At 36.1% G+C, this 27,149-nt stretch overlaps 1 pseudogene across 1 annotated transcript; it reads left to right on the top strand.

The window, feature by feature from the left end:
- The first annotated feature begins 23,014 nt into the window (after positions 1-23,014).
- On the top strand, positions 23,015-24,730 carry LOC143630636 (NDR1/HIN1-like protein 12; annotated as a pseudogene). The gene is made up of 2 exons (XR_013153210.1): positions 23,015-23,544; positions 24,497-24,730. The product of XR_013153210.1 is annotated as an NDR1/HIN1-like protein 12 (transcript).
- The last annotated feature ends 2,419 nt before the right edge of the window (positions 24,731-27,149 follow it).

Below are 27,149 nucleotides of genomic sequence, written 5' to 3'. Positions count from 1 at the left end.
ATACACCAAAACATCATCGATAAACACGATCACGAATTTATCCAAGAAAGGCCTACACACCCGATTCATAAGATCCATGAAAACGGCGGGTGCGTTGGTTAAACCGAAGGACATGACCAAGAATTCAAAATGGCCATAACGAGTACGAAAAGCAGTCTTCGGAACATCTTCATCGCGGATGCGCAACTGATGATAGCCAGAGCGGAGATCAATCTTCGAGAAACAAGAGGCACCTTGGAGTTGATCAAAGAGGTCGTCAATACGCGGTAAGGGATACCGGTTTTTAATGGTGAGTTTGTTCAACTCGCGGTAATCAATACACATGCGGAACGATCCATCTTTCTTTTTAACGAACAACACCGGAGCACCCCAGGGCGAAGAGCTAGGGCGAATGAATCCTTTAGCAGTCAACTCTTGAAGTTGGCTGGCCAATTCTTGCATCTCAGCGGGTGCAAGACGGTAAGGAGATTTAGCCACGGGGGAAGCACCAGGGACAAGATCAATACGGAACTCGACTTCACGAGCGGGAGGGATACCAGGAAGATCATCAGGAAAAACTTCAGGGAAATCACGCACAACAGGGATATCGCGAAGCTTCTTTCCTTCATCGGGTTTAACCACATGGGCTAGAAATGCAATACACTTCTTCCGCATGAGTCTTTGGGCTTCGGCGCAAGACATAAGTTTAAGACCACTGGAGGGTTTTTCGCCGTAAATATGAAGATCACCATTTTCTCGAGGTATGCGAATCAATTTCTTGGCGCAAATAACTTCGGCGCGATTCTTCGAGAGCCAGTCCATACCAATAATAACATCAAAGCTTCCAAGAGGCATGGGGATGAGGTCGATCAGAAAATCGTTTTCGTTAAGGTTAAGCGTACAATCTTTAATCACCGAGTTTATTAAAACAGTTTCACCATTAGCCAATTCAACTGAAAAATTTTCTTTTAAATCGTTGCGCGGTCGCGCAAGCTTCTGCTCGAAGGCGCGAGAGATAAAACTTCTATCGGCGCCAGTATCAAAAAGCATAGATGCATAAAATCCGTTAAGCAAAAATGTACCATTAACTACGTCGTTATTCGCTTGCGCTTGGTGCGCGGTTATGTTAAAAGCTCGTCCACGCGTCACTTGGTTTGAAATCTGGTTCACCGGATTCGCTTGAGTAATCTGAACTTGTAGCCTTGGGCACGCGTTCCGGAAATGACTTGGATCACCGCAGTTAAAGCACGATCTGGGTCGTGGGTTTTGGTAAGTTGGCTGTGGGTTCTGCGGGTAGGCTGGTGGTGTTGGCGCAATCGGATTGGAGGGAGGGGTTCTACAGTACTCAACGGAGTGACCTACGCGGCCACATCGGTTACATTGTCGACACGGGACTTGAGGTGGGTGATGAAGTCTACAGGTTGGGCAAAAGGGTTGGTTTCCTGTGTAAGGTTTCTTAGTTGGCGGGGCAGGAAGTGCTGGATTGGTTAAGGCATAGTTGTGGACTACAGGAGGTGCTGGGTAGGTTGACAGTGGGTTAGGCGCATAAACTGGAGGTTGATAAATGGGTTGTTGGGTAATGGGCGGGTTGGTAAGCGCATAGGCTTGTCTGCGCCTACGTTTCTGGTTATGGTTTGAGGGTTCTGGTTTGGTTTCTGTTGGTTCAGGGACAGTCTTGGTGGGTTTGGTCTTCTCAGTTCCCCGCAGGAACAGGGTTCCTGCTCTGACATGGTTGTCGCTGAGCACAGCGGCCAACTCAATGGCGTCAGAGAGGGTAACTGGGTTTCTGGCCCATACAGAATCTTGAATTTCCATGGGGAGACCCCCAAGGAATTTCTCTATGGCTCGGCGGGAAGGGGTAACAAGGTGAGGGACCAGTAAGCTTAGCTCGTGGAAGCGCGTCGCGTACTCGCGCGCTTCACCGCTGTATTGCTTCAAGTTCCAGAATTCTTCCTCCAGGCGCTTAACTTCGTTGGGAGGGCAGAATTCTCGCGTAAGAATTTCCTTGAATTCCTCCCATGTCATGCTAGAAGCAGCCTCTGCGCCACGCGCATGAGCTACTCCATTCCACCATGTAAGCGCTCTGGATTCCAAGACACTGGAAGCATATAGGGTTCGTCTTTCTGAGGGGCATTGGGTATGGAGGAAAGCGTTTTCAATCTTCTCAAGCCATTGGAGCATCACGGTGGCTCCTTCAAGACCTGTGAACTTCGGAGGGTTACCCGCATTAAAGGACTTAATGTTATAACTGGAGGTATTGTTTTGGCTCAAGGCTTGGGCTATTGCGGCGGCCATTTCCTGGGAACGTTGCTGTCTACGCATGCGCGAGGCTTCTCTTCTCTGAAATCGGCGAGATAGCGGAGGCATTCTATAAAAGTTTTAATTTTAGTTAATATCTTGGTTTTTATCGCAAAGTTTAACTTTATAAAGCTTGGTTTCACGGAGTTAGATACTATCAAAAGTTAAAGTAAAATAAATGATCCTAAATGCAGACTTAATAGAGGTAACAAATTCGAATCAAGAATCGACAATTCATGTATCACCATGACTTTCCGAATTCCCAATTTAAAATATACGGGCAAACGAGTATTGGAGATTGACGATTCATGTATCACCATGACTTTTCAATCCTCAATATAAAACATACAAGAAAATGAGTATTGGAGGTTGACAATTCATGTATCACCATGACTTTTCAAGTCTCCAACCTCAGAACATAATCGTAAATGGAAATTGAAAATCAACTATTCATGTATCACCATGACTTTTCGGATTTTCAATCCCAACAAACGAATATGTAAGTAAAATCAATAAAAATCGAAATTCACAAAAATCGAAATATCGCGAAATAGAACATAAAATCATATACTGCGCAAGTGCGAGCATATTCATAAATAACGAGTAATTAACAATAAGCGCGCAAACATGAGATTTCTCTCATGCGCGAGAAGGGACTCTTAGGTATTCTAGGCCGTTACGTCTAACCACCTATCCTAAAGTCAACGAGCTCTGATACCAATCTGTAACACCCCGACCAAAGGCGGATTATACATCGGGGCGCCACATATTGCTTCATTACTCGCGACACTATTGGTGTCAATATTTATTAATACACATTTTATCGCGCACGCGCAGCGGGGAAAATAAAGAACATAAATCAAACATAAATCAATATATTATAAATTATAACATTCAAACAACATTAACTTGTCTTGATACATTTTAATTCTAGGTCCAAAAGTAAAAACGTCCTACGTGTCCACAAGCTCCAAAACAGCTACTGCAAACCTGAACATGTGTTAAAATAAACGTCAAACACTTGCGTGTTGGTGAGAAATCAAGTTTAATAGATAATCATAGATAATCACAGTAAATCTGCGCGCAACACGTGTATGTCTAGAGTTTAACAAGGGTGTAATCAGATTGTGATCAAGCCTAAGATAGTTCATAGATCATAGTTCAATCCATGCTCCCAATTGAGCATAAAAACGAGAAAACATCTGTGCAAGTGTAAACAAAGAAAACCGTAAACGATAGGTCTCCCGTGTTCAACTAATGGTACCAACGGAACTGCGGAATAGGCCGAACAAAGCGGTTAATGATACACACATACAAATAAACAGCCAAGTAAACGTCCTCAACACATGGGATACTGCGCGACTAAAGTTCATAAACAAGTTTAAGACTCAAGTTTTGTATGAACACATGAACATCCCAAAGCATTTAAAATAAAAAGGGATTAGATACGAGATAACTCACTTGATAAACGATGCGGTGGTAGATAAAGCAAGAACCAACTTTAAACAAGCACAAGTTAACCTATAAATAAGATTATTGTTTTAACGATTGGTTTTAAGTCTTGATTATAAGTTAGCATAATTAATAAGTAAACTATTATATATAATATATATTACCGGAAAAGCAGGAAGAACAAGGAGGAAGACGGAGGCAGAGAGGAAGACGGCAGAGAGAGCAAGGAGCAAGAGAACAGGAGAGATTAAGTGTTTTGTGTGTGATGTGTTATGAAATATTATTATTATTTATAGAAAAACCCTAGGAGACATAATCCCTAGAAAAGGGGAAAAGATCTCAAAAAGCAAAAGATTCCAAAAGCAAAAGATATCAAAAGATATGGCAGCTGCAGGGGGCAAGATAAAGCTGACAGGGAACAGTAACAGGCATGGGCGGATCAGATAAAGGTACTGGTCAAGCATGGCAAAAGCAGATCTCAAAAGATAATGTCAGTCACTTTTTCTACCAACCAATGGGGGTTGGTACGCATGCTGCGCCGAAAGTAACTATTCAGACATTAGATAGGTTAGGTCAACAGCACAGAAGATAAGACAACACAAAAGCAAACGGCTAGATTAAACAGAAGAAAACTCAAAGGTTTAGCGCGAGAAGGCTGAGTGCGCGAGCGCGAAGGCTGGCACAAAAATCCTTAGCGCACTGCGGGAAGAATCACAAATCCTTAGCGTGCTGCGTGAAGAACAAGAATTCTAAGCGCATCGCGGGAGGAACATACATTCTTAGCGCATTGCGGGAAGAACATGCATTCTTAGCGCGCTGCGAGAAGAGCTCTCTTCACGCATCGCAGGAACAAGATGTCTTCACGCAGGCTTCCATATAAGGAGTCTGGCGCGTGGAGCTGCAGACATCCTTAGGCGGGAAGAACCAAAGGACAAGCAAAGAGGAGGGAAAACAAGGCGTAAGGGCGGGACGGCGACAAGAGGGAAAAGAAGGCGGAAAGAGAGAAGGAAGAGGGACGGGACGGCGGAAAGAAAGAGAGAGAAAGAGGCGGGAAGGAAAATATATATTATTATTAAAAGTAAAATATAAGTATAAATATTAAATAATAAAAGAGAGATCGGGTCAGAGAAACGGGTACCTGGGTCGGGTCGGATCGGGGCAGATGTCACACCTGACCTCTTGGATGGATTTCCCTTGGGTTCAGGTGATGGGTTTGGCGGCTATCGGCCTGTTATTGACCCTACAGGTGCGTAGGGTTCTTTTGGCCTATTTTATATATTTTTATCATCTTTTCCTAACTGCTTTTTGTTTTTTGCAGTGTCGGATTCCAATGAAGTGTATGTTCCACGATGGAACATCCGCCGAGGAACAACCCTTCGCACCCCTGTGGAGTGCGTGGAGTGGGCTCGTCACGCTGCTCCCAGTGGTGCGTTGGGGGAAGCCATGGCTAGCTACCAGGAGGGTAGGCTAACCAATGAGCTTCGGGTTCTCCTGGCCCGGATGCAGCCGCGCGTCGAGCTGCTTTGTCGTGAAAACAACAAGTTAAAAGCAGCTCGCATTAAAGAAGTAGCTCAGGCGCGGGCTGTCCGGGAGGAGAACCAAAGGCTTACCGCAGTGGCTGCGGAAAAAGAGAAGGCCTTCAAGGCCCTCGAGGTTGAAGTTCAGGCCCGGCTCGAGGCCCGTTCCAAGGCTGCCCAAGCTGTTAATGAACAGCTTCGGCTGGCTAAGGAAACTGCAAGGAACGCAACCGAGAGGGCCACCAAGGCTGAGGCTGTTGCTGAGCCTCTACGCGTGGAGAATGAAGAGCTTAAAGCCAAATTAGAGGCTCTCCAGCAGGCTCATGATGCCTTGGCGATGGAAGACGCCAAAAAGCTCCAAGAGATCTTGGACCAGAGGGGGGTGCTTGACCACACTGAGCGGAAGCTAAAGGGCGTCGAAGAGGCTGCGGCTAAAGAAGTGTTGCTTGCCAACCTCAACAAGAGTGAAGCCGAACGCGCCCGTAACGAAGCTCAAGCTGCCCTCCAAGAAGCTCTGGTTGCCAAGGAATGGCTTCTTCGAGAAGCGTTATCTCAGGTATGCTTTTCATTTCTTTACGCTTTTCTTTGTAAATAGAAAATGTTGACACTTGTATATTTTCTTGTAGGTTGTGCATCGAGTCTTTGCTGATACGTCTTATGACGATGCTATGAGCGCAGCCCTCAACGCTTCTCACGAGGATGGGGAAAAGGCCGGCTTCCTGCTTGGTCTAGGGTTCGTTGAGAAAGGCATCCCGCCTTCCAACTTCCTTTTGTATAATGTAGATACTGAAGCTGTTTACGACCAAGCAGTGAATCAGTATGCCGCCTTCCCGCATCCGGTGGTGGAGAAGGTGAACCAAGTTGCTGCTGCTGATGATGGGCTAGCTATCCTTAAAGCTTTCCTTGAACCGCCACGTTCTACTGATGGTGCGGGTCCAAGTGGAAGTGGCCCTGAAGCCTGATCCTGAAGATCCCTTCCCACTGTTAGGATAGATTTAGCTTGTATAGATTTATTTTCTTGTAGGCGGGTAGTTACCCGGCCATTCTTGTAATGAATCATTGTGAAATATAAATCTTTGTGCGGGTAAGACCGCTACTTTCTCTGGATTCCTGGCTTTATAAACGTTATATGACTTGCATACTTTAGTTTAAATTAGCAATTTTCCAAGTGTAGAATAAGTTAACCTTTGAACGTGGTAGATAATAGGTTGAAGTTTTGCTTCCTCTTTCGTGATTGTGCGGGTAGGACCGTCACTTGCACTTAGTAGGATGGCTAAACTTTACCTACGTCTGACCTGCGTGGAGGTTTTCCTCATCTTTTTTGAAATTTCTAAGTGTTTAGGATAAGTTAACCTTTGAACGTGGTAGATGGTTGAAGTTTTGCTTCCTCTTTCGTAATTCTGCGGGTAGGACCGTCACTTGCACTTAGTAGGATGGCTAAACTTTACCTATATCTGACCTGCGTGTAGGTTTTCCTCATCCTTTTGTTAGAAATTCTCTGTTTTGAATAAGTTAACCGTTCGACGCGCGGTTGTTAATAGGTTAGTGTTCAGTTTCCTCTATCATGATTCATGCGGATAGACCGGCACTTTCATTTAGTAGGATGACTGAACTTTTCCCCTTCAACTGACCTGCGTGAAGGTTTGCCGTTTTTTGGGTTTATGCGGGTTTTGCCGCCTTCCCCACGCAACGACTTTCCACGTAATTATGCGGTGAAAACCGGCATATTAGTGTTGAATAAATTAACCGTTCGACGCGCGGTTGTTAATAGGTTAGTGTTCAGTTTATCATGATTCATGCGGATAGACCGGCACTTTCATTTAGTGGGATGACTGAACTTTTCCCCTTCAACTGACCTGCGTGAAGGTTTGCCGTTTTTTGGGTTTATGCGGGTTTTGCCGCCTTCCCCACGCAACGACTTTCCACGTAATTATGCGGTGAAAACCAGCATATTCGTGTTGATAGTTCATAAAGTATAAATGTAAAATCATCAGCGTCGATGTTCTAAGGAGAATCATTTCCATTAGAAGTGGCTCTGGCCTTTACAAATTTGGAATTGATCTACATGCAAACTGTGTAATTGAGCTCCCTTCCCTGTTGTTGGGATGGGAGTGCCATCGAGCCGATATCCACCGGTTTTGCTCCACGGGCCTACTTCCGCAGCAACAAACACCAAATTCATACCTAAACCACACACTATCACTTTTCTTGATTTCACATTTTCACATCTGTGTGTTTTAACCAATCTCGCGTTGTACACAACCCGAAGCCCTTCATGAACTGTCATCTGTGTATTGCCCATTCTAAACGCTGTCGCTTTCGGTTCTCGCCTAACGGACATTGCAGCCACTGCATTGTAGGAAACTGAGCCTCTTGACATGCAATTCAATGCAGCCGCGGTCGCCATTTACGGCTGTTACATATATGAAAATTGACAAATGTCACATTCTAAAGGTTATTTTCATAGCTTATGAATATAAATCTCGTTTGTATTATTAATTGTTACAAACTTACAATTAACATGATTACAAATAACCTTTATTTACAACCGTCTAATCCTTAACCTATAGGAATCTTTATTAGACTCAAACTAGTCGAAAAACTATTACAAACAAGTTTTTTTTAGGCATTTTCATTTACTTTACCACTAAATTCAAAACGATTACAATAAAGTGACAGACAAACGGGCAACAAGCTGCGCCGCAAACCCACTTTTGAATATCAAAGCCAGTCCTATTAAAAACGAAGCTTTGGGACACAGGAGCCGAAGAGGTTCCGTGTACGACACCCTACTCAAAAAATTCACAGTCTCTGGGCCAGAAAACCAAATGCATCAAAAGTAAATGTGAGGAACATACGTTGATTCTCTAAACAGGTTTGTAAGTACGACAGTTAACAAAAGTACTTACACAAGATTTACAGTTACAAATAATAAGTATTGTATAATTGGCTAAGACTTAGCATATTAAAATGTAATAATATGTGTACCTGTGAATAAGTGATGATGGTGGCAGCAGGTGTTGAAGACAAGAAGTAAGGAGATGTGTGATGAGTTAGTTATACTAGGAGTTGAAGAAGCAAATGCAATGGTGTGGTTAATATTTAATAATGCATTCACATGCTAAAATACAAAAAACCACAAATTATTATTATTAATAATATTTGTGTTGGTGGAATTATGTTTGGTGGAGGTGGTGTTTGGATATTTACTTGGGTGTCAGTGTTCACGGCTTCCAATTATTTTGGTCCCACTGGAGAGAGTACGGAATATAAAGGAATATTATTTTTAGGAATCGGTTAAATACTTTAATTTACTTTTATGTATAAATTTTATACCTTGATATGTTTTATAAAACTTATTTTACAATTAATTATTTTCATGTTGAGTTTAATCTGGAATATAAAGGAATATTATTTTTAGGAATCGGTTAAATACTTTAATTTACTTTTATGTATAAATTTTATACCTTGATATGTTTTATAAAACTTATTTTACAATTAATTATTTTCATGTTGAGTTTAATCTAAACAAATGCTAGTTGGGTTACGTGGGAGGTAGAGGTGGCAAATGGGTTGGGTCGAACGAGTCATGGGTTGAAACGAGTTATTGGTCAAAACGAGTTTGTGTCAGAACGAGTCAATTAAAAAAAATGTTGTTTTGATTTGGTTAGCGGCGGAAACATTTTGATTTTTTTAGATTTTTTGTTTTTATTTATATTTTAAGTTATGATGTTTTTTATTATTTTTTTGAATTTTATTTGAGGGGCTTTCTATTAAGATAAAAACCGACAAAATATTCAAAAAAAAAATATAATTCAAAAGATAAATCATAAATAAAAAAAGTAAAACACTAAAATGTTTCATCCAATGTCCTCGTTCCATTAAAAAAAAACCACCGAGAATCGAACCGAAACCGAAAATCGGCGAAAATGAAACAAAAGCCAAAACCAAACCAAATCAATGGAAATCGAAAAAGTCAATCAAAAGGAAACTAAAAGAATTCAAATCGAACAAAAACGAAACTGAAAAAGTGGACAAAACGAGTCTGTAATCGACCAAAAAGAAACCAAAACCCAACCCGTCCCGTGTTGGCTTGAAACATGAACTGAACCCATTCCAATTTGAACCCCGTTTTGTGTCGAAACCTGTCTTGTACGAAAACCGTTCCGATCCGAAACCTGCCACATTTTTTTAGGACACTAACTCTCATCGACCCATTTCTTTGAACTTTTCGACTCATTTTGACTCGAAAATAATAAGATGAATTTCAAATGACTCATTTTGACCCATCTAGTTAAAATATTTTATCCAAACCAACCCATTTAATTTGTAAAACAATTCATACTGACCCATTTAAAAGGGTTTGAGTCAAAATTGTCACCCCTAGTGGGAGGCAAGAGGGGCGTGCTGGATGCGAACCACGCATTTGGCAAAAATTATGTAGAAACCTTTTGGGGTCCCAGTTTGATTCCAATAAAAGAGAACATCATTATTATAGGTTTCAAACTCTGATAACGTAGATGGTAAACCTTTTAAAGTTTCTCAACAACCAGTCACACTAAAATCGTAAACGAAACAATTGACCCGTAAAGATCATTAAATACTACTGAAATATATTTAAATGTTTTATGTTTAACCGTCCTTAATAGAATATATTAAAACTTAAGTGAGATATTAGTAGTTTAGTACTCACAAAGTCACAACTCAAAAGGAGCTTTGAGCCGACATATTCCTAGGCTGAGCAACCAAATTTCCTAAGCCACAAATAATCAATCATGCAATATTGCTAAAACTTAAAAACAAATATATTTAATAATCCAAAGTTAGTAGGGTCTATTGAATATGTAATTGAATGAATGGCAAAAGAAGCCTCATAAGCTTTTCAAATTTCACTCAACTTCATTTATCTTGTTTAAAACCAAATAATTAATCTATTAAATAAAAGCTAATTGTACTTTAATTATTTTGTTGTTTAATATAATAGTGAATAATTAGAAAAAAATTATGTAATTTAGGAGTATAGAGAATGTACAAATTTACATTCTAACAATGGGATTCGTATCAAACAGTAGAAAATTTTTTATTTTTATGAGCAGACCACTTCTCAAATATCTAGGAGACATCTTATATGAGAAGAAGGAAACTTATAAAGAAAGAAGAAAATAAAAGAGGTTGAGTGGTTCTTGTTTGAAAGGAAGCCATGAAAGCTTTGAAGAAATGAATGGAGAAGATGAAATTGCATTTAGAAAACAAATTTCCATATGAAAACATGTGGTCATAAAAACACATGGTTATTTAAACATTAAACACAAGTTTAAAACAACGTATTTTTGTTCAACTAAAAAAACAAAATAGACCTTTTATTAATTTGAGATTTAAACAACATGGTAATTTAACCTTCCCTGTTAGATATAATCGTAATTCATAAGTAAACAACATTAAGCAGATAACATATGTTACCAGAATACTTTATCGTGTTCTTTATTTTCTAATTTCTTTTGTTCAGTTGTTCGTTCACAAGTGTTTTTTTTATATATCATATTTGTGGTTTACAAGTATTTTCTATTTACCTTTGTAAGCGTTTTTTTATGTTTTCGATTTTGTGGTATATTGTTGTGATAAAAAAAAATTTATACACGTTTAAAGTTTGATAGGAAATGTAATCCATCATGTCATTAGGTAATAAGTATGAATAATTTGGCATATAATTAAGTAAACAAATGAATTGTTTATACCCGAACCCTAATAACCGGACTTATTTTGACTGACGTTTTTGACAAATTCATCTTGACTGACATAATTTTTCCCTCACTGACGAAACCTTCTGGATCCGCCACTGGCGACTTGCATCAAACACTTTGGTCTGTCACCGCCTTCGATTTGAAGGCGTGTGACATGGAGCAAAAATACTAAAATTTTATTTTCCACAAAAACACAACTAGAGTTAACAGCCATCAGTTCTCCACACCGGAGCACTGCCACCACCGCACGACCGCCGCCTAGGGTTCGTAAGGCAGACCCGGTAACAATCGACAACAATAGCGACAACCGGCGGAAAACAAAGAGGGGCACCGCTGTAACCGGTAGATAGAGATACATATACACAAAACCAAATGAAATAATCTGAATTAACATGCAATAGAATGGGTTAATCGATGGAGTGTTTCTGTTATTGCAGGATGAAATGACATAGGAGCGACACGCGTACCCTTAGGTGGCAAGATGAAGACGTAGTAAGTGCTTGTAACTGACTCATAAAAACTGGTCGCAGTAGAACAGTAGCAAACTAGTATTTTACCCGTCCGGTGGACGGGAACATCTAACTCGGGAATATAACGAATTAGCAACTACATTAATTCAGTATGATAATGAATGAGCAGAATATCTTGATTTACTATTTCTCATGAGTTATAGATTATAATGGTAGCATATATAAATCCATTCATGAATATCTTGATTGCATCCCCACTTATGCAAGAGTCATAATTGTTTCTTTGAGCATAATACTTCTCCCATCCCAAACTCTCTTTAGTTCTCTTGATTCACAATAGCAGTAAGTGGAGTACTTTAGGACACCCTCTTCTATTTCCATGCATGCAGGCTGCAGCAGGATTTTGAGTTTGAGTTATTGAAATGACCTACCTAAATTGCGAAAAAGAAACAGCTAATTTGATATGCGTTAGCCTACCTGCAATTTATTTGGATTTGAGATATAGGTGAGTTGTTATTGTTTATGTAGTAAGAAAATATTAAGTAGGGATATAAATGATAATATAAATCTATCCACTTAAAAAAATTATATTCCCTTAATCCCTTGCATATTAAACATCAAGCACACAAAGTTATAACTTTGATAACGTGCACTCACATATAACCATCTGATCATTTAAAATATTAGTGATAAAGCACAAACATAAACCATGACGCCTAATAGAGGAGGAGAATACAACCCACGTCGGGATAAACAGGCAAATCGTTAGACAGATTGGGTAATTGACTTCCTTTTCAGCCAAATTGTTGGTTGACTCAGTTTGACCAATTAGAATTAATATATGACCCATGTTTGGGTGTTTGGGTAAATGGGTCAAAATGGGTAATTCGTTAGATAAACTGGGTCAGTTGACTTTCTTTTTAACCAAATTGTTTGATTCAGTTTGACCCTTACAAAAATCATAACCCATATTTGGAGAAACAGGTTGAACCAGGTAATTCAGCCTAAGGTATAATCTGTATGTTTAGAAGGTATTAGAGATTTGGAGAACCAGATGCAATAACATCATGTTTCATAAAAATGGTTTGCAATAACATCATGTTTCATATATACATCATATGTGCGCACCACAAGCAGGGCTAAATGATTATGGCTTACCAACTCAACTAAGATGATTTGATTCTTTAAAATGACCCGCATGGGTCATTTTAAAGAATCAAATCATCTTAGTTGAGTTGGTAAGCCATAATCATTTAGCCCTGCTTGTGGTGCGCACATATGATGTATATATGTGTGAACCCTCGGGTGGGCAAAAGTGAAATTGCACTAATTTTGACGTTATTTTACTAATCTCGTGAAAATAACGTTAAAAGTGACGGACGGTTAATCAGGCATCATGTAGTGGCGTTGATAGCCGAAAGACAAGGGTACATGCACCGATCAGCCGGTGTCCCGATGATTGAGTGCTATGTGCCTTATGTCCAAGGCTTGATGCAAGACTACTATCGAGCCGGGGGTCTCACCGAAAGCAGCCTCTCTATCCTTATAGGGTAGAGGTAAGGCTGTCTACATCTTACCCTCCTCAGACCCTACCATAGCTTTGCTATTGGTTGAATATACTGAGTACGATGATGATGATGATGTAGTCGCCAGAGGCTCCTCATCACTACACAAAGTGAATACATTTATTATTATTATTATTAAAAATAATAAGTATTCCAATTCTACCAACCAAAAGGATAAGATTAACTGTTTACATTTTACCACTATGATTTGAGCGTTCATGTTGTGTAATTGATAACTCGCCCTCAGGAACTCCAGATGCTTCATTTCCTATATTAGCAGCCTAATAAATCCATACAATACCAACTTAACACAAATCAGATTACCATTTTACCCTCAAAACTTGAAGAAACTAAAACATACCTCTAGCTGTCTCAACGTATCGAGTAAATTATGTTGATCAGTTTCTATAATCGATGATATAATGGGAACAAGGAAATATGTAATACCTGATAATCCAGTGATGTTTGAGATTGACATCTTCTTAATCTGATCGAGTTCCCCTTTAGGGTGTATGGTTAGGATGGAGATTAGGTGTTCTTGATGAACACGATTTAAGAGAGAGAGGTAGGGGATGATTCTTATGGTGTTATTATTCATCATTAGTAATTAACCTCTCTAATAAGCTCTCTATATATACACCCAAGGGGAAACCCTATTAATGTTAGTAAGGGTAATTCCGTCCATCAAGGATTTACCAGTTATAAACATAAGGTTATTTAGGTCAATGATCAATAATAAGATAAATAATTATAAGGGCCATATATAAATATATATAAAATATATTTATTCTAACATTCTCCCACTTGGCCTAGTAATTATTTATTATGAGCATTAGATTAGTCTGATCAGAGGTTAATACTCATTTTAGTTCTAAACCCAAATTGCAGCAGAGAAATACAGTCGTTGAATCAATATTCGACTCAGGACCCCCATTAATCATACTACAACTCAAATTTAAAACCTAACTTTAGGATCAAATTGACAAATAAGCCCTTACCGTTGATTTGTATAATTAGTGTCTATACGTCTTTAGGCATGCATGAACGTATTTAGAGACAAAACAAATTTTCAACGTATGAGGAAAAATTAATAATTAATCATTCATAGTACGATACGCAGTTGCTCTTGGTCATTGGTAAAACCCGTCTCTATTATTGGCCATTTAGGAGACTTATGGGTGACAGACCTTTAATTAGTGGATCCATAAGCATATCATGAATGCATTCGATACAAAAGTTTAGTTTCCTCTATTTGTTCTTAAGTCATAAGCGAACAATAATTTAGACTTGTATCGAATTCTAATGCAGCTCCGCTTGAACTGTTACTGTTCAAGAAATAAGGGTAGCTGACTTTATCACAATAAGTCTTCAATATTGGATTTATATGAAGTTAATAAATTATGAGTCAACTGATAAAGTTTTCCAACAACATTTAGTGACACGTTGCGTTATGATCAGCAACATATTATGTCATTATAACTTAGGTCGTTGTTATCAGTTAGTTAGGACTCCTTCATGAGATAGTAATGTCTGCTGACATAAGGATATACCCAGAAGTTGACAAAGTTAGAATATTAGTAGTCAACCGTTTTTTAGTTCTCACTTCTTCTTCTTTAAATTATTGTGTCTCGTTTCTTAGAGATATTGTGATATTTTATCAGATGCTTCACAATAGAAATAATTAGTCTAGTGTTTAGCAATGTGACCAATATCTAAACGAGTATAGATTTGAACCTTCTTAAGGCATCTAATTAATGATGCATAAGGAAATAATCTCATTTATCCTATTAGCCTCTAAAGGAGAGCAATATTGTATATTACAAGTGTAAGGACCCGTTTCATGTAAAACATATAAAACTAATGAGTCTATCTCGGTGTATTTTGATAACTATTAAATAAGAGGTATCTCCGAGATTGATTAGGTCAAGATATGCGTTAACAATACTTTGACTCATGTAACATATACTTGTCAAAAGAATGTCATCTATATAAGGACAAGTTTACATTAGTTGCTCCCACTCATCTTGAGGTAGGTAAATCAATCCACTTAGTTCTTGATGAAGAGAGTTGCATTATGATTTCATTATTGATTCTTGCATCAACCCATACATGGATTTTATTGACTTACAAACTAAGTGTTCTTAACCTTCAGTTTAGAACTTACAGGTTATTTTACGAACATGTAGGCCAGTGTTAGGGAAAGTTGTTTTAATGTTCATGTAATGTAGCTCTAAATTATTATAAGCTACTAGAACAGTGATGATCCTCAAAGTAACCTTTTGTAAGACAAGGAACTAGGTTCTTTGATAATTTATTCCCTCTTGAGTATACCTTTATCAATCAATCATACCTTTAGTGTATTAACGTTATTCATTCAGATTTAGTTTAGTAATGACTACCTTTTAGGTAATTCAACCAAATCCCAAACGTTATACTATTTTAGAAGATTGATTGATACTAATGGTTTAATTAGAAGAGGTAGGATCATTAAACCTTCCAAAATCCATTTAATCTTTAGTCAGGTAGGGTACATAATCATCAAAGTTAGTAGGCCTTTGAGACCTAGATGACCTCCTGAGTTGATTATTGGGTTTATAAGGAGTTTCATATTTTCAGGTATATTAGGAGCAATATTAGTTTCTAAGTATGTAAGAGTTGGTGCAGTATGGTGTACAAGAGGTGTAATCGGAGTTAAAGTAAGCGACAATCTCTCCCCCCGCGTCTTGTATTTAGCCAAGTTATGATAAGGACTTTTACTGCTCCTACTGACCTTAGAAATATGTAAGAATTCAGCATGCTTAGGGTCAACATCAGAAGACCAATAAATTCTAATTGAGGATTATATTAATTAGTCTTGGTAAGAAATCTAAGTTTTCCCATATTTAGGTATCCAACAAAATTTGTTAGGAGTAGCATTAAATTTTAAGGAGACAAGATATAATGGAGCAGTGTCTTATACAAGGGATGTTTTATGAGGTAGATTAAGTTGTTTCTCCCCCATCTCTTGCATATAAGGACACTCAGTGCTCCCACTGATCTTTTAGGCCTCTAAAACTCCATACAAGTTTTGGCGATTCATGTCATAGGAAACTTTCATACAGTTTAGACTTGATTTCCTTATTGTCCATATTTCATAAGAAATTTTAAGGACATATTTAGAAGGAATACTGATAAGTATATATGAATTGATTTCTTTAAAGAACTTGTCCAGTAGGAAACAGATTAGATACAAGTTGATATTCTTCTAAGCTCCACTAATAGCAGTGAATTTTAACTTATGGTGGACCTCACTTACTCCCTTTATCCAGTTTATATTTAGGGCATTTAACACATGCTTTCAAATCACTAAGAATGAGATTTAATGGCAATTCATCCTTTGTCAACCGAGTCATGATTTCTCATGAAAATTTTAGTCTTAATGGATGAAGTACGTAAGTCTCATTTATCTTTTGTTAAATTCTCATTTCTATGATAACAAAAGGTTGTGAAATTTGTAGCATCGCTTAGTTTTATCTTATAAGGTTTCTATTCAGATAATAACGACCGATAATATGATAGTTTTAGTTAGTAGTGACTTTGTTTTGGTCATTTAAAACCTTATAACTGTCAAAATGTAGCTTTAGTATTGATACTAAATTCTGAGTAAACTCTAGAATGTTTAAGGTATCATAAAGCTTAATACAAAACAGCTTTTATGGTTCTTACAACCTTAACATTAAATGAGTCACTGACTCTCATCTTAATTATTATCGATTTCTGATAAGGAAACGTATAAAACTAAACTCAACTAACATGTGTTAATAGGGATATTTCAATTAGTGGAGTTAAATATCATTAATTGGTAACTACCTTTCTTAGCCAACTGTTCCCTTGAGGTATGGATAGTCTCTTTGCTCGTGCCTAGTCTAATGGCATGATTTTGCAGTGAGATTTTCCCTTTGAGAACTTAGAGCTGGAAGCAGTACTTGTATTTTGTTTCAAGACTTTAGAACTATCCTCTTTTAAGGTTTAGTGGTAATAAGGTGAATAACATTTGATTTTCAATTTTAGGCATTCCTTTTCCTGTACATATATTGCTAGCAACACACTCAGTTTCCTTTAGTACTTCTGAGTGTTATAGTTGATTCTTAAGGCATCTAATTGTACTGATGGAAAAGTAATACACTGAAAAGACTTCATTAAGTTCCATGTATAAGCTCTCAGTTTATGGGTCATGGAATTAAATATTAGGATGTATTCACAAATGCCAATTAACCTTTTTATTTAGAATTAGAGTGTTTTGCATGCATCTTAGGAATTGTTTTGATTCTATTATTTCCATAGAAAAAAAAAACGTTAGTCTTAGGAATTTTAGAATCCGTAATTGCTCACCTGATAGGAATCATGTAAGGAGTTCTTGATTATCATAAGAGACATATTTATTTATCCCACTGATTATGCTCAAGTGTTTTTCTGTAATACTTTTATCAGAATGAGCAGTAAGAATTTCAAGTCTTTAAGGATAATCAAGACTCAAAAGGGCAAATTTTATAAGACCCTTTTAGAAGCAAAACTCTTATTAGGTTTTGTAATAAGAGTGGATGATTTAGGTTTGAGATTCAAACTTTATAGAAGAATTTTAGAGTGATTTATGTTATGGGTAATCTAATAAGGCAGACTGAAATTAGGATCATTAATGAAGGATCATTAATGTAAGGATCATTATGAAGATGTGATAATTTTAAGTATAACACCAAAATTAATTTTATTATACTTAAATAAAATAGATCACCGTTGGGCAGAAAATGTATTATTTAAGTATAAAATTCTTGTGCGAAAATAATTGTAACAAATCACCGTTGGGCAGAATTGGAACAATCAAGTTGTTATGCACAAGGTAAGTTTGCAATACATAAATGTAACAAATCACCGTTGGACAGAATTGAGACATTTAAGGTATTTAAGGCAAAGTTAATGTCATTTGAGTATCTAGCAATTTTAGGATACTCATCTTTTAGATGACTATGCTTAGTTAGACTAAAACAACTTTGTTAAGCTACCACATCACCATTGGACAGAAGTGAACTCATGAAGTGTTGTTTAAGTTAAGCAAAACTAAAGTCATGCGAATGTCTGATAATGTTAGGACATACACTTTTAAGTGACATACTTAATTAGACTTAAATAACAATATTAGGTTACACATCACCGTTGGGCAAAAGTGAATTATAAGTGTTATTTAAGTTAAGTAATTTAACGGAGCAGGGCCCCTTAATCAGTTAGGTTATATATAAGGGTTTCTGATCATTTCGCAACATGTAAGATATAAGTAAAGTTGCGATTTCTTCGAAGTGATGTTGCGAATTTGGTTAGGGGATTTTAGATGTTGCGAACAGTGCAGTCATAAGTAATGTTGCGATTGATGTTTTATAAGAGATGTTGCGAATGATGTTGTTATGAGAGATGTTGCGAATGGAGTTGTTGTGATGTAATCAGCATTGTTGCGATTTAAAGCACTCGCAACATAATTGTTGCGATTAAGAGTACTCGCAACATCCTGTGATTTTATGGGCTGATCGCAACATCAATAGGTAATACTCGCAACATCTTGCAAAATTAGCTCGTCGCAACATCTTAAGTAATACTCGCAACATCTTAAGGTTTGCAACATTAGTGACTTTTCGCAACATATGTCCCTTCGCAACATTCTGTGATGCTAGGTTCTGATCGCAACATAATTAGTGGACATTCGCAACATGTTACTCGCAAGATAATATGTAATTCTCGCAACATCATGCGATTTCGCAACATTTCATTTGTTGCGATTAGAGTCCAGTTGTTGTGAATAGATGCCTTGATTCGCAACATTAGCAGAATTCGAAAAGAATAATCAACCTGATAACCTTTTCCTAATTTTAAGGGATTTGAGAGATTCTGTTATAAAGTTTTAGATTATCTCAAAATTTAATAAGATTTCAAAATTATATCTTTTATCTTATTTAAAAGATTTTGAAATTAAACTTAGAGATAATATTATCTCTTTAAAGTTTTAGATTATCTCTAATTTTAATAAGATTTCAAAATTATATCTTTTATTTTATTTAAAAGATTTTGAAATTAAACTTAGAGATAATATTATCTCTTTAACAGATTTCATTTTCCCAAGTTAATCCTAATTAAGGTTAGTTTTCGAAAATTATGATGTTCTTCAAGAACATCTTCGAAAAAAACAAGAACAGTTTCAAGAATTTTACGAAACTGTTTTCGATTATATTATCAGATTTAATACTGGAATCGAAATCTGAAAGTTTTGTAAAACAGATTTCGAAAATAATCAGGTTTTTATAATGAACAGGTTTTAATCAGACCTAACAATTCGTTAGAAGTAATACGAACATCAGATCCAATCAGTTTTATGATGATGATCAAAAACGTAAACATAAGGGTTTTAATCAAAAACTCGTTTCCTATTTTAATTCCAGTTTTTATGGACATCGAAAAAACTGATTAATCAACATCATGCTCTGATACCACATGTTGATCAGTTTCTATAATCGATGATATAATGGGAACAAGGAAATATGTAATACCTGATAATCCAGTGATGTTTGAGATTGACATCTTCTTAATCTGATCGAGTTCCCCTTTAGGGTGTATGGTTAGGATGGAGATTAGGTGTTCTTGATGAACACGATTTGAGAGAGAGAGGTAGGGGATGATTCTTATGGTGTTATTATTCATCATTAGTTATTAACCTCTCTAATAAGCTCTCTATATATACACCCAAGGGGAAACCCTATTAATGTTAGTAAGGGTAATTCCGTCCATCAAGGATTTACCAGTTATAAACATAAGGTTATTTAGGTCAATGATCAATAATAAGATAAATAATTATAAGGGCCATATATAAATATATATAAAATATATTTATTCTAACAAATTAGACCATTCTTCACAAAGAAGTCTAACTTGCCCTTGTATTTCTGAAAATATTGACAACATAAATCTGCTTACAATCCTTGATTGCTACACTCTTAAAATGTGACCACGGACCAACAATAACATAAAGGTATTCATCAATTAATTTTAATTTAACGGTTTACTCCGTTCTTTTTATTCGGTTCGAAATCCTCTTCGGTTAATATCGAACCGAACCGAATTCATTATATTCAAAACAAACTTTAATAATAACATAAGGGTGTTCATCAATTGATTTCAGTTTATACGGTTACTCGTTTCGTTTTATTCGGTTTGAAATATTTTTCGGTTAATAACGAACAGAACCGAACTCATTATACTTAAAACAAACCAAAAACCAAATTCGAATTTGGTTCGATTTTTTATTTTAACCGGCAACCCGAAACTGAAAACATCATTTCTACCCATCTTTTAAGCGCTTTCTTTAACTTACAATTGTTAAACTGAACCGTTATTCATGGTTAAATTTTTACAACTGAGTTGGAAGTTATTCTTCAAAAATGTAAAAATTTGATGAATCATCTTTTTTTTTTATTCATTTCTTTACGAGTGTATAATATTCTAAGAAATACTAAGAAATTAGTTCTTATCGTTATAGATGCATAATAGATTGACAGTTTGACACTCATCAATGCACTTATTATGCAACAATCCAAATCCTGACTATTTTCAACCAATGTGACTGCATTACCATGAGTAGCAAATTTAAAAGCAACAAAAGTGTATAAAACATGGATTCAAGTGTATTGAGTTTAAACATAAACATGTGATTGAAGGGATAATCTGTAATCGATGTTCATGGGTGATACAATTAACCGTGAAGGGATTAAGGTCTCCGGATTGAATTGAAGGTTATAATTGAGAATTTATGGGAAACTAAAGCTCACCGATGTAAAAGGAGGAACCCTCACAAAACCGTCGTTAACTTCCGGAGCGTATGAGAGAGAGAGAGAGAGAGAGAGAGAGAGAGAGGTGTGTGTATCTTGCGACTTGCCTGTAACTGCTGTTCAAGTGACTCTCAATGGATGGGATTTAATCTCAAGGCGCCAACTCTTCTCTGGTCATATAATATATAACTGAGTCTAAGATGCAACTTTCAAATTAATAGTAAATGTTTGAGGGTTGAGCTTACAAGCATAGACAATTTCTAGTTGAAGTGAATATCTATGTTTATGTTCAATCTATGTTTGAAGAAATCTATGCGGTGGTTGTGTTTGATGGGGATTTCTATTGGATTTGCATGTTAGCGTTTTACAAAACCGTACGTTGTTACAAACAAAAGAAACTTAAGTGTGGTTTTCAATAACTAAGGAAAAGTAGATAACTAGTACTAGATAGGGCTTTTTTCTCATTTATGATTTACCCTAAGCATTCGATTTTTTATTTGGATTAACATGTACTCGGCATATAAGTTTCCTCTTGCTCTATATAATCAAATATAGTACAATCTAGGGCCAAAAATTCCGAAACATGATATGAAAATAAACACATTTTGGGTCGGCTAATGTAAACCGTTTTGTTAAATATGTCAAGCAAAACATGATCGGTTCAAAAGTGAGTTTACATATAACCCGTTTAAGAGTTTTTCAAAAAGTTTCTATTTAGATTTTATATTATTGTTTAAAAGGTGTTAAAATTAAAAATTCATATTTGACTTTTTAGCTATTTTACTAATTATTATTTTTCAAAATTGAAATTAATTTCACAACTTGAAATGTTATTCATCAACTCTTTATTTCCAAATAATTTATTCGTTATTTCTAAGTTCCAATGGCCCATTCTTCAATCACTTATCTGTTTTCTCTAATCTAAGCTAAATATATAAAATTATTTTTGTTAAATGGATTGGTAATGACAGGAAAAGAAACGAAACAATTAAAGGACACCAATTGACAAATAAAAAGGTTTCATTTGAGTCAAACTAGTTTTTTTTTACTAGAGTTTATTTTCTTGTTCTAAACAAAACTTATTTCCCAAACAAAAATTGTGTGTTGTTTCAACTATATTTCATAATAATACTTAAAATGAACTCTAGCACTCTCACTTAAATAGTAAATCAAGACTTGTAAGTTGTAATATATCTTTCTTTCATGCTTTATCTTGAGTGATCTAATTTGTTTTCACGTATGAGTTGATTCAACCCTCAACTTTTTCACCCATAAAATTTTATAATCAAGACTAATGTTTTCAATATATGAACTTCTTGATTGATTTTCTATTCTTCTAAATACATGGAATAAAAATAAATGTCTAATACTCATCATGTAAGGGTTTTGTATCCTTTTAACTGTTAAGGAGATTGGGCTATTATGTATATAGTCTTCAAAGATCTGGGCCCATTATAACTAAGCATGAGCGCATCAGATTCGGCCTTGCGGCTAGAGGTGCATAAACCGAGTGTTTTCAGAAACTGGTATGGTCAACAAAAGTTAAAACCGAGTTGGGCTGGAACCAGTTCCGGTATAGTCAAGTATTTGACCGGTTCCGGGGTTTTTTTCGGGTTTCGGGCAGGGTAGGGTCGGGTTTGACCGGGTATTTCCGATTCCGGTTCCGAGTATGGCTCCAGGGTGAAATCTAATACCTGGTCGTACCCACTAGTCGGGTACGGGTAGAAACTGGCTCCGGGTCAAGTACACCGGGTCAAGTCTGTAACCAGGTGTTTTGTGCACCTCTACTAGCCGCCTAAGTGGTATAAAGCCCAACAATATATACTTTTTTTAGAACGACGACTTTCTTGTATTTAGGCTATCACATTCTTTAAATTTGGAGACTTCCGTCCCACTCTGGTCAGACTATGTTGTCTTAACAGACCACGCTGGCTTAAGAGTTTGACTTGGATGTTTTCCTGGAAACTATATCTTCGACTGTCACTTAACCGTCATTATATCATAATAAAAGCAGAACTTTTTAACGTAACAAATTGTTTATACTAGTTCTGAAAATGACTTGATAGATAGATTTTACCAATTTATTAATTATTGTACACAACCAACTAAAACTTGATGTCACTCATTTCCACTTGTCCCTTTCCTCTTACATGTATGCCACGACCAACCTCTCCACCTCTTCACCTCTTAATTAATATTGTCACACAAACCATATGTCCATATCCACAACATTAACACAAATCAAAACCAAACCGACAACCATCATTCCAACATGGTGACCGATGACAAACACACTCATGAAACAATAATAATCGACTCCAACCACAAAAAAACCTTCTCCCTATACCGGTCAAGACACCCATCAAAACATCGCCACCACCATCGTTGTCGTTCTTATTCTTATAGGCATAACCGCACTCGTTTTATGGCTCGTTTACCGTCCACACAACCCGCGATTCACGGTCGTTGGTGCCACCGTCTTCGGTGTCAACACTACATCTCCTCCTGTGATCACTAGCATGCAATTAACTTTTCTCACTAGAAACCCTAATGACCGTGTTTCTATTTACTATGACCACCTTAAAACGTTTCTTTTGTACAAGAACCAGCCTATCACTCCGATGCTAGTGTTGCCACCTTTGCATCATAAAAAGGATAGCACGGTGGCTGTCACCCCGGTATTACTAGAGAATGTGTTATATATTGTTGGAGTTTAAGAATTACATCGTTACCTTATATATAAGTTATGGGGAAAGTTAACGTATAAATGAAATTTACGTTCCAATCAAGTAGAGTAATTATATATACAAGTAAGTTAATTATCTAATTACATCATAGAGTAATTATGTAATTACTCTACTTGATTCTCACAGTTAGCATGTTAAATTCATTTGTATTTGATTCAAATATTATAAGTTATTTTGTCATGGCGGTTTTCGTTGAAATTTTTGTTGGAAAACATATTTACATAACGATTTTTCTACAAAACTGCTTAAGAAAAACATTTGTTGGAAAAATTATTTCTAACAAAATTGTATATATTTTTTATATGGTGTTGAAAAGTTCCAACAATTTTCAACAAAACCTATTATATATTTTTATTTTACGATTTTTTATAATATGTTACAATTTTCAACAAAAGTATAATACTATACAAAAGTATCTATAGATGACACAAATAAATATATTTATAAAAAATATTAAACAATTTTCCAACAAAAATAGTAAACATATTGACATATGATTTTTGGTCGGAGAGTTGGCAACAATTTTCCAATACTATAGATAACGCAAATAACTATATCTATAAAAAGTTTCAATTGTTTCCAATGAAATTAATAAACATAATTGATATATGATTTTTTGTTGGAGAGTTGGAAACAATTTTCCAATGAAAAATCGTATTGCTACCATTTTGTTAAAATATTGTAGAAAAAACAATTGTTGGATTACATGTAGAAATTTTGTTGGAAATTTTTGTAGGAAAATGAGATGTCCTCTAGTATATATAGTTAGAATATAGTATTTGATAACATGGCCTTATAGTTATTATATCATAGTGCTCATACATATAGATGAGTAGTAACTAATAATACGTTATATCTCACGTTTTTTTTTATTATTAAACAGGTGTGGCCATTGTCACCAGCGGTGGTTAACGGGTTGGTGGCGGATGAGGCCGGGGTGGTGAGTTTACGGATGGTTTTGACAGGGAAGTTGAGGTGGAAGGCTGGAGGTATAAGGACGAGTCACAAAGGAGTATATGTGGGTTGTGATATGATGGTTGGGTTGAAGATTGGAACATTGGGTCAGGTTCCTTTGGTTGGACCTTCTGTGTGTAAAGTTGATATATGAAATTATATGTTCCAAGTGTTTTAGTTGGTAATTAACTTTTAGCTTAATTAGTTCTCTTTTCTTGTTTTCTCTTCAGATTTATTATGATTTTAATGCAAAGTCTCATGTAATTAGTTAAGGGTTAAAGAGACACAGAGTCCAAATTCAACTTGAATATGTTCGTTGGGCTGGGATTGAACTTCATTTGGCAAGGAGCAAAAGCAAACTTGAGTAGTATGCTCATATAGCCTTGAGTAAATGTTAGATATTTTAGTTAACTGGATTGACTAGTGTGAATTATAATATTCATCAAATAAGTCCGAGGGCCGGTGTGAGAGTACGCTTATAATAAAAGATCAAACAAAGTTTATGTATAAATTTGTATTTTGGTTACATTATATAATTAGAGATGGGATTCCATTATGAACGGGACTTACCAAAACGGAACCTTGATACTTCATTAAATTACAAAAAGGAAATTTAAAAATTCATTAAACATAGATATGAGATTCCATTATGAATGGGACTTACAAAAAGGAAACTTAATACTTCATTAAATTACAAAAAGGAACTTTAAGAATTCATTAAACATAGGCATAGTACAATACTACAATGTTTGGTTGGGAGAGTAGCATATTCCAACTATAAAAGTTTAAGTAATGGTATAAATCTACAATACAAGACTTCAAGGTCAATATACCTTGTAAAATTCCTTAGCACCCTAGCTCACTTACCACACACTAAAAAAATACATGTTCAAAACAAACGTTAGCTATAAAGTCGGTGAGTTCATAAAAGCAAACCATGTATGCTGACTTATATACATTATTTATAGACAACCCAAGTGTCAAGGCCAAGATCTCGCAAGAATAATTTATAGTTAATAGTACCACACTACTAGTATATTTTTGCCATGGAATTAACTTAATAATTAGTAAGTGTTAAATTTCAATAAGATGTATAATGTCGCACAAGTATTATTCCATTTACTCATATAATCATTTTATTCACATGTAAATCATTAGCGTGTATTTGAGCCTCAAAATTGTAATTAAAATGGAGATAGCAAGGAGTAGTAAAACACGTCTTAATTAACTCCTTAAACATCTACGTTTAGAATTGGATTCCTAATCAAAAGGTTAATGCACACATGACATAACTTATTCTTGACAACATCATGTCTAAGACTTAATTAGCTTTAACGGTTAAGCAAAGCTTACCTAAATAGGTGTCACACCTCGGCTATTTCTGCCAAGGCGTGGCGCAACTTATTGATATCATAAACTTAGGGATCCGAAATAAAAATATATAGGACTTAATAAAAATTTATTAGTTGTCCAAGGGCTTACATGTTCTCAACATACAACGATCATTGTTTCAACATACTACCCCAAATCTAGCACGTGTATAAACTAGTACATTCACATCATTAGAGTGTCCTTCTATGGGCATTGATCAACTGATATCCAGGTCTACCCATTGACCTAGCTCGCTACTTATCATCCCATAGATACGCGCTTAAAACAACGTTAGCTATAAAGCTAGTGAATTGTCAACAATCACAACTATTTAACCTTGATTTTTCACGACAGGTGTATGCAAACATACAATCATTATTTTAAACCGTAATCAACGCCACAACGAAGATGGTCAAAATATCTAAGTGCGAACCTCTTGTTAACATGCAAATCAATAATACGTGGGCCATGTGCTAACTGTGTCACCATGTCACTAATGCAGCCCGTATAATTTGGCATGAGGTCTAGTCTTTCGTAGTCACTTCGGGGACCACACCGTGCAATAATTACACAAACTTAATGTAAAGATGCACCATGAAATTAATTGAACTCAGATACTCTAACAAGCATATATTTGACCCAAAGATGCTTAAACAAAAACGGGAAGTTTAAGTCACGAAACTTATCGGTTCTATCCCTTTACTGGAAAAGGAGAACAACCCTTTAAATTTATCGTTGATGACCTACCATCTTTTGTTATAATTATAATTATAATAATAATAATACTAAAAGAAATGTTCAAATAAAAACTTTGATTTTCCTAAGACTTAATCTTAAAAACCCACTTAAACTTTCACTCATCTCCTACAACCACCACCGTCAACCGCCACTACCTTGCCGGAAAAGACTTCAGAAATTTCACCGGAAAGTTTGTCGGAAAGTCACCGGTAAACAATCCCCATAAAATTTCACCGGAAAAATTGCCGAAAAAATTATTGAAAATTCGCCGAAAAAAATTACCGGAAATGGTCAACCAAAAATAGCCACTGGAAAAAACACAATGAAAATAAAAACACAATGACAAAAACACAATTTGTAAAAAACCCACAATTTTTTTTTACCTTTTTATAGCAATATGGTACTCATATAGAAGATAAAAAAACACTTGTTATTAAGGTGAAATTGTTTTTAAAAAAATGTCGATGTGATTT

The sequence above is a fragment of the Bidens hawaiensis genome, unplaced genomic scaffold, assembly GCF_021521415.1.
Source record: "Bidens hawaiensis isolate Kalapana, Puna unplaced genomic scaffold, B.hawaiensis_p1.1 tig00005780_1, whole genome shotgun sequence".
Taxonomy (NCBI): domain Eukaryota; kingdom Viridiplantae; phylum Streptophyta; class Magnoliopsida; order Asterales; family Asteraceae; genus Bidens; species Bidens hawaiensis.
The sequence above is the reverse complement of the archived record's forward strand: the minus strand, read 5'-3'. Positions and strand labels throughout refer to the sequence as shown.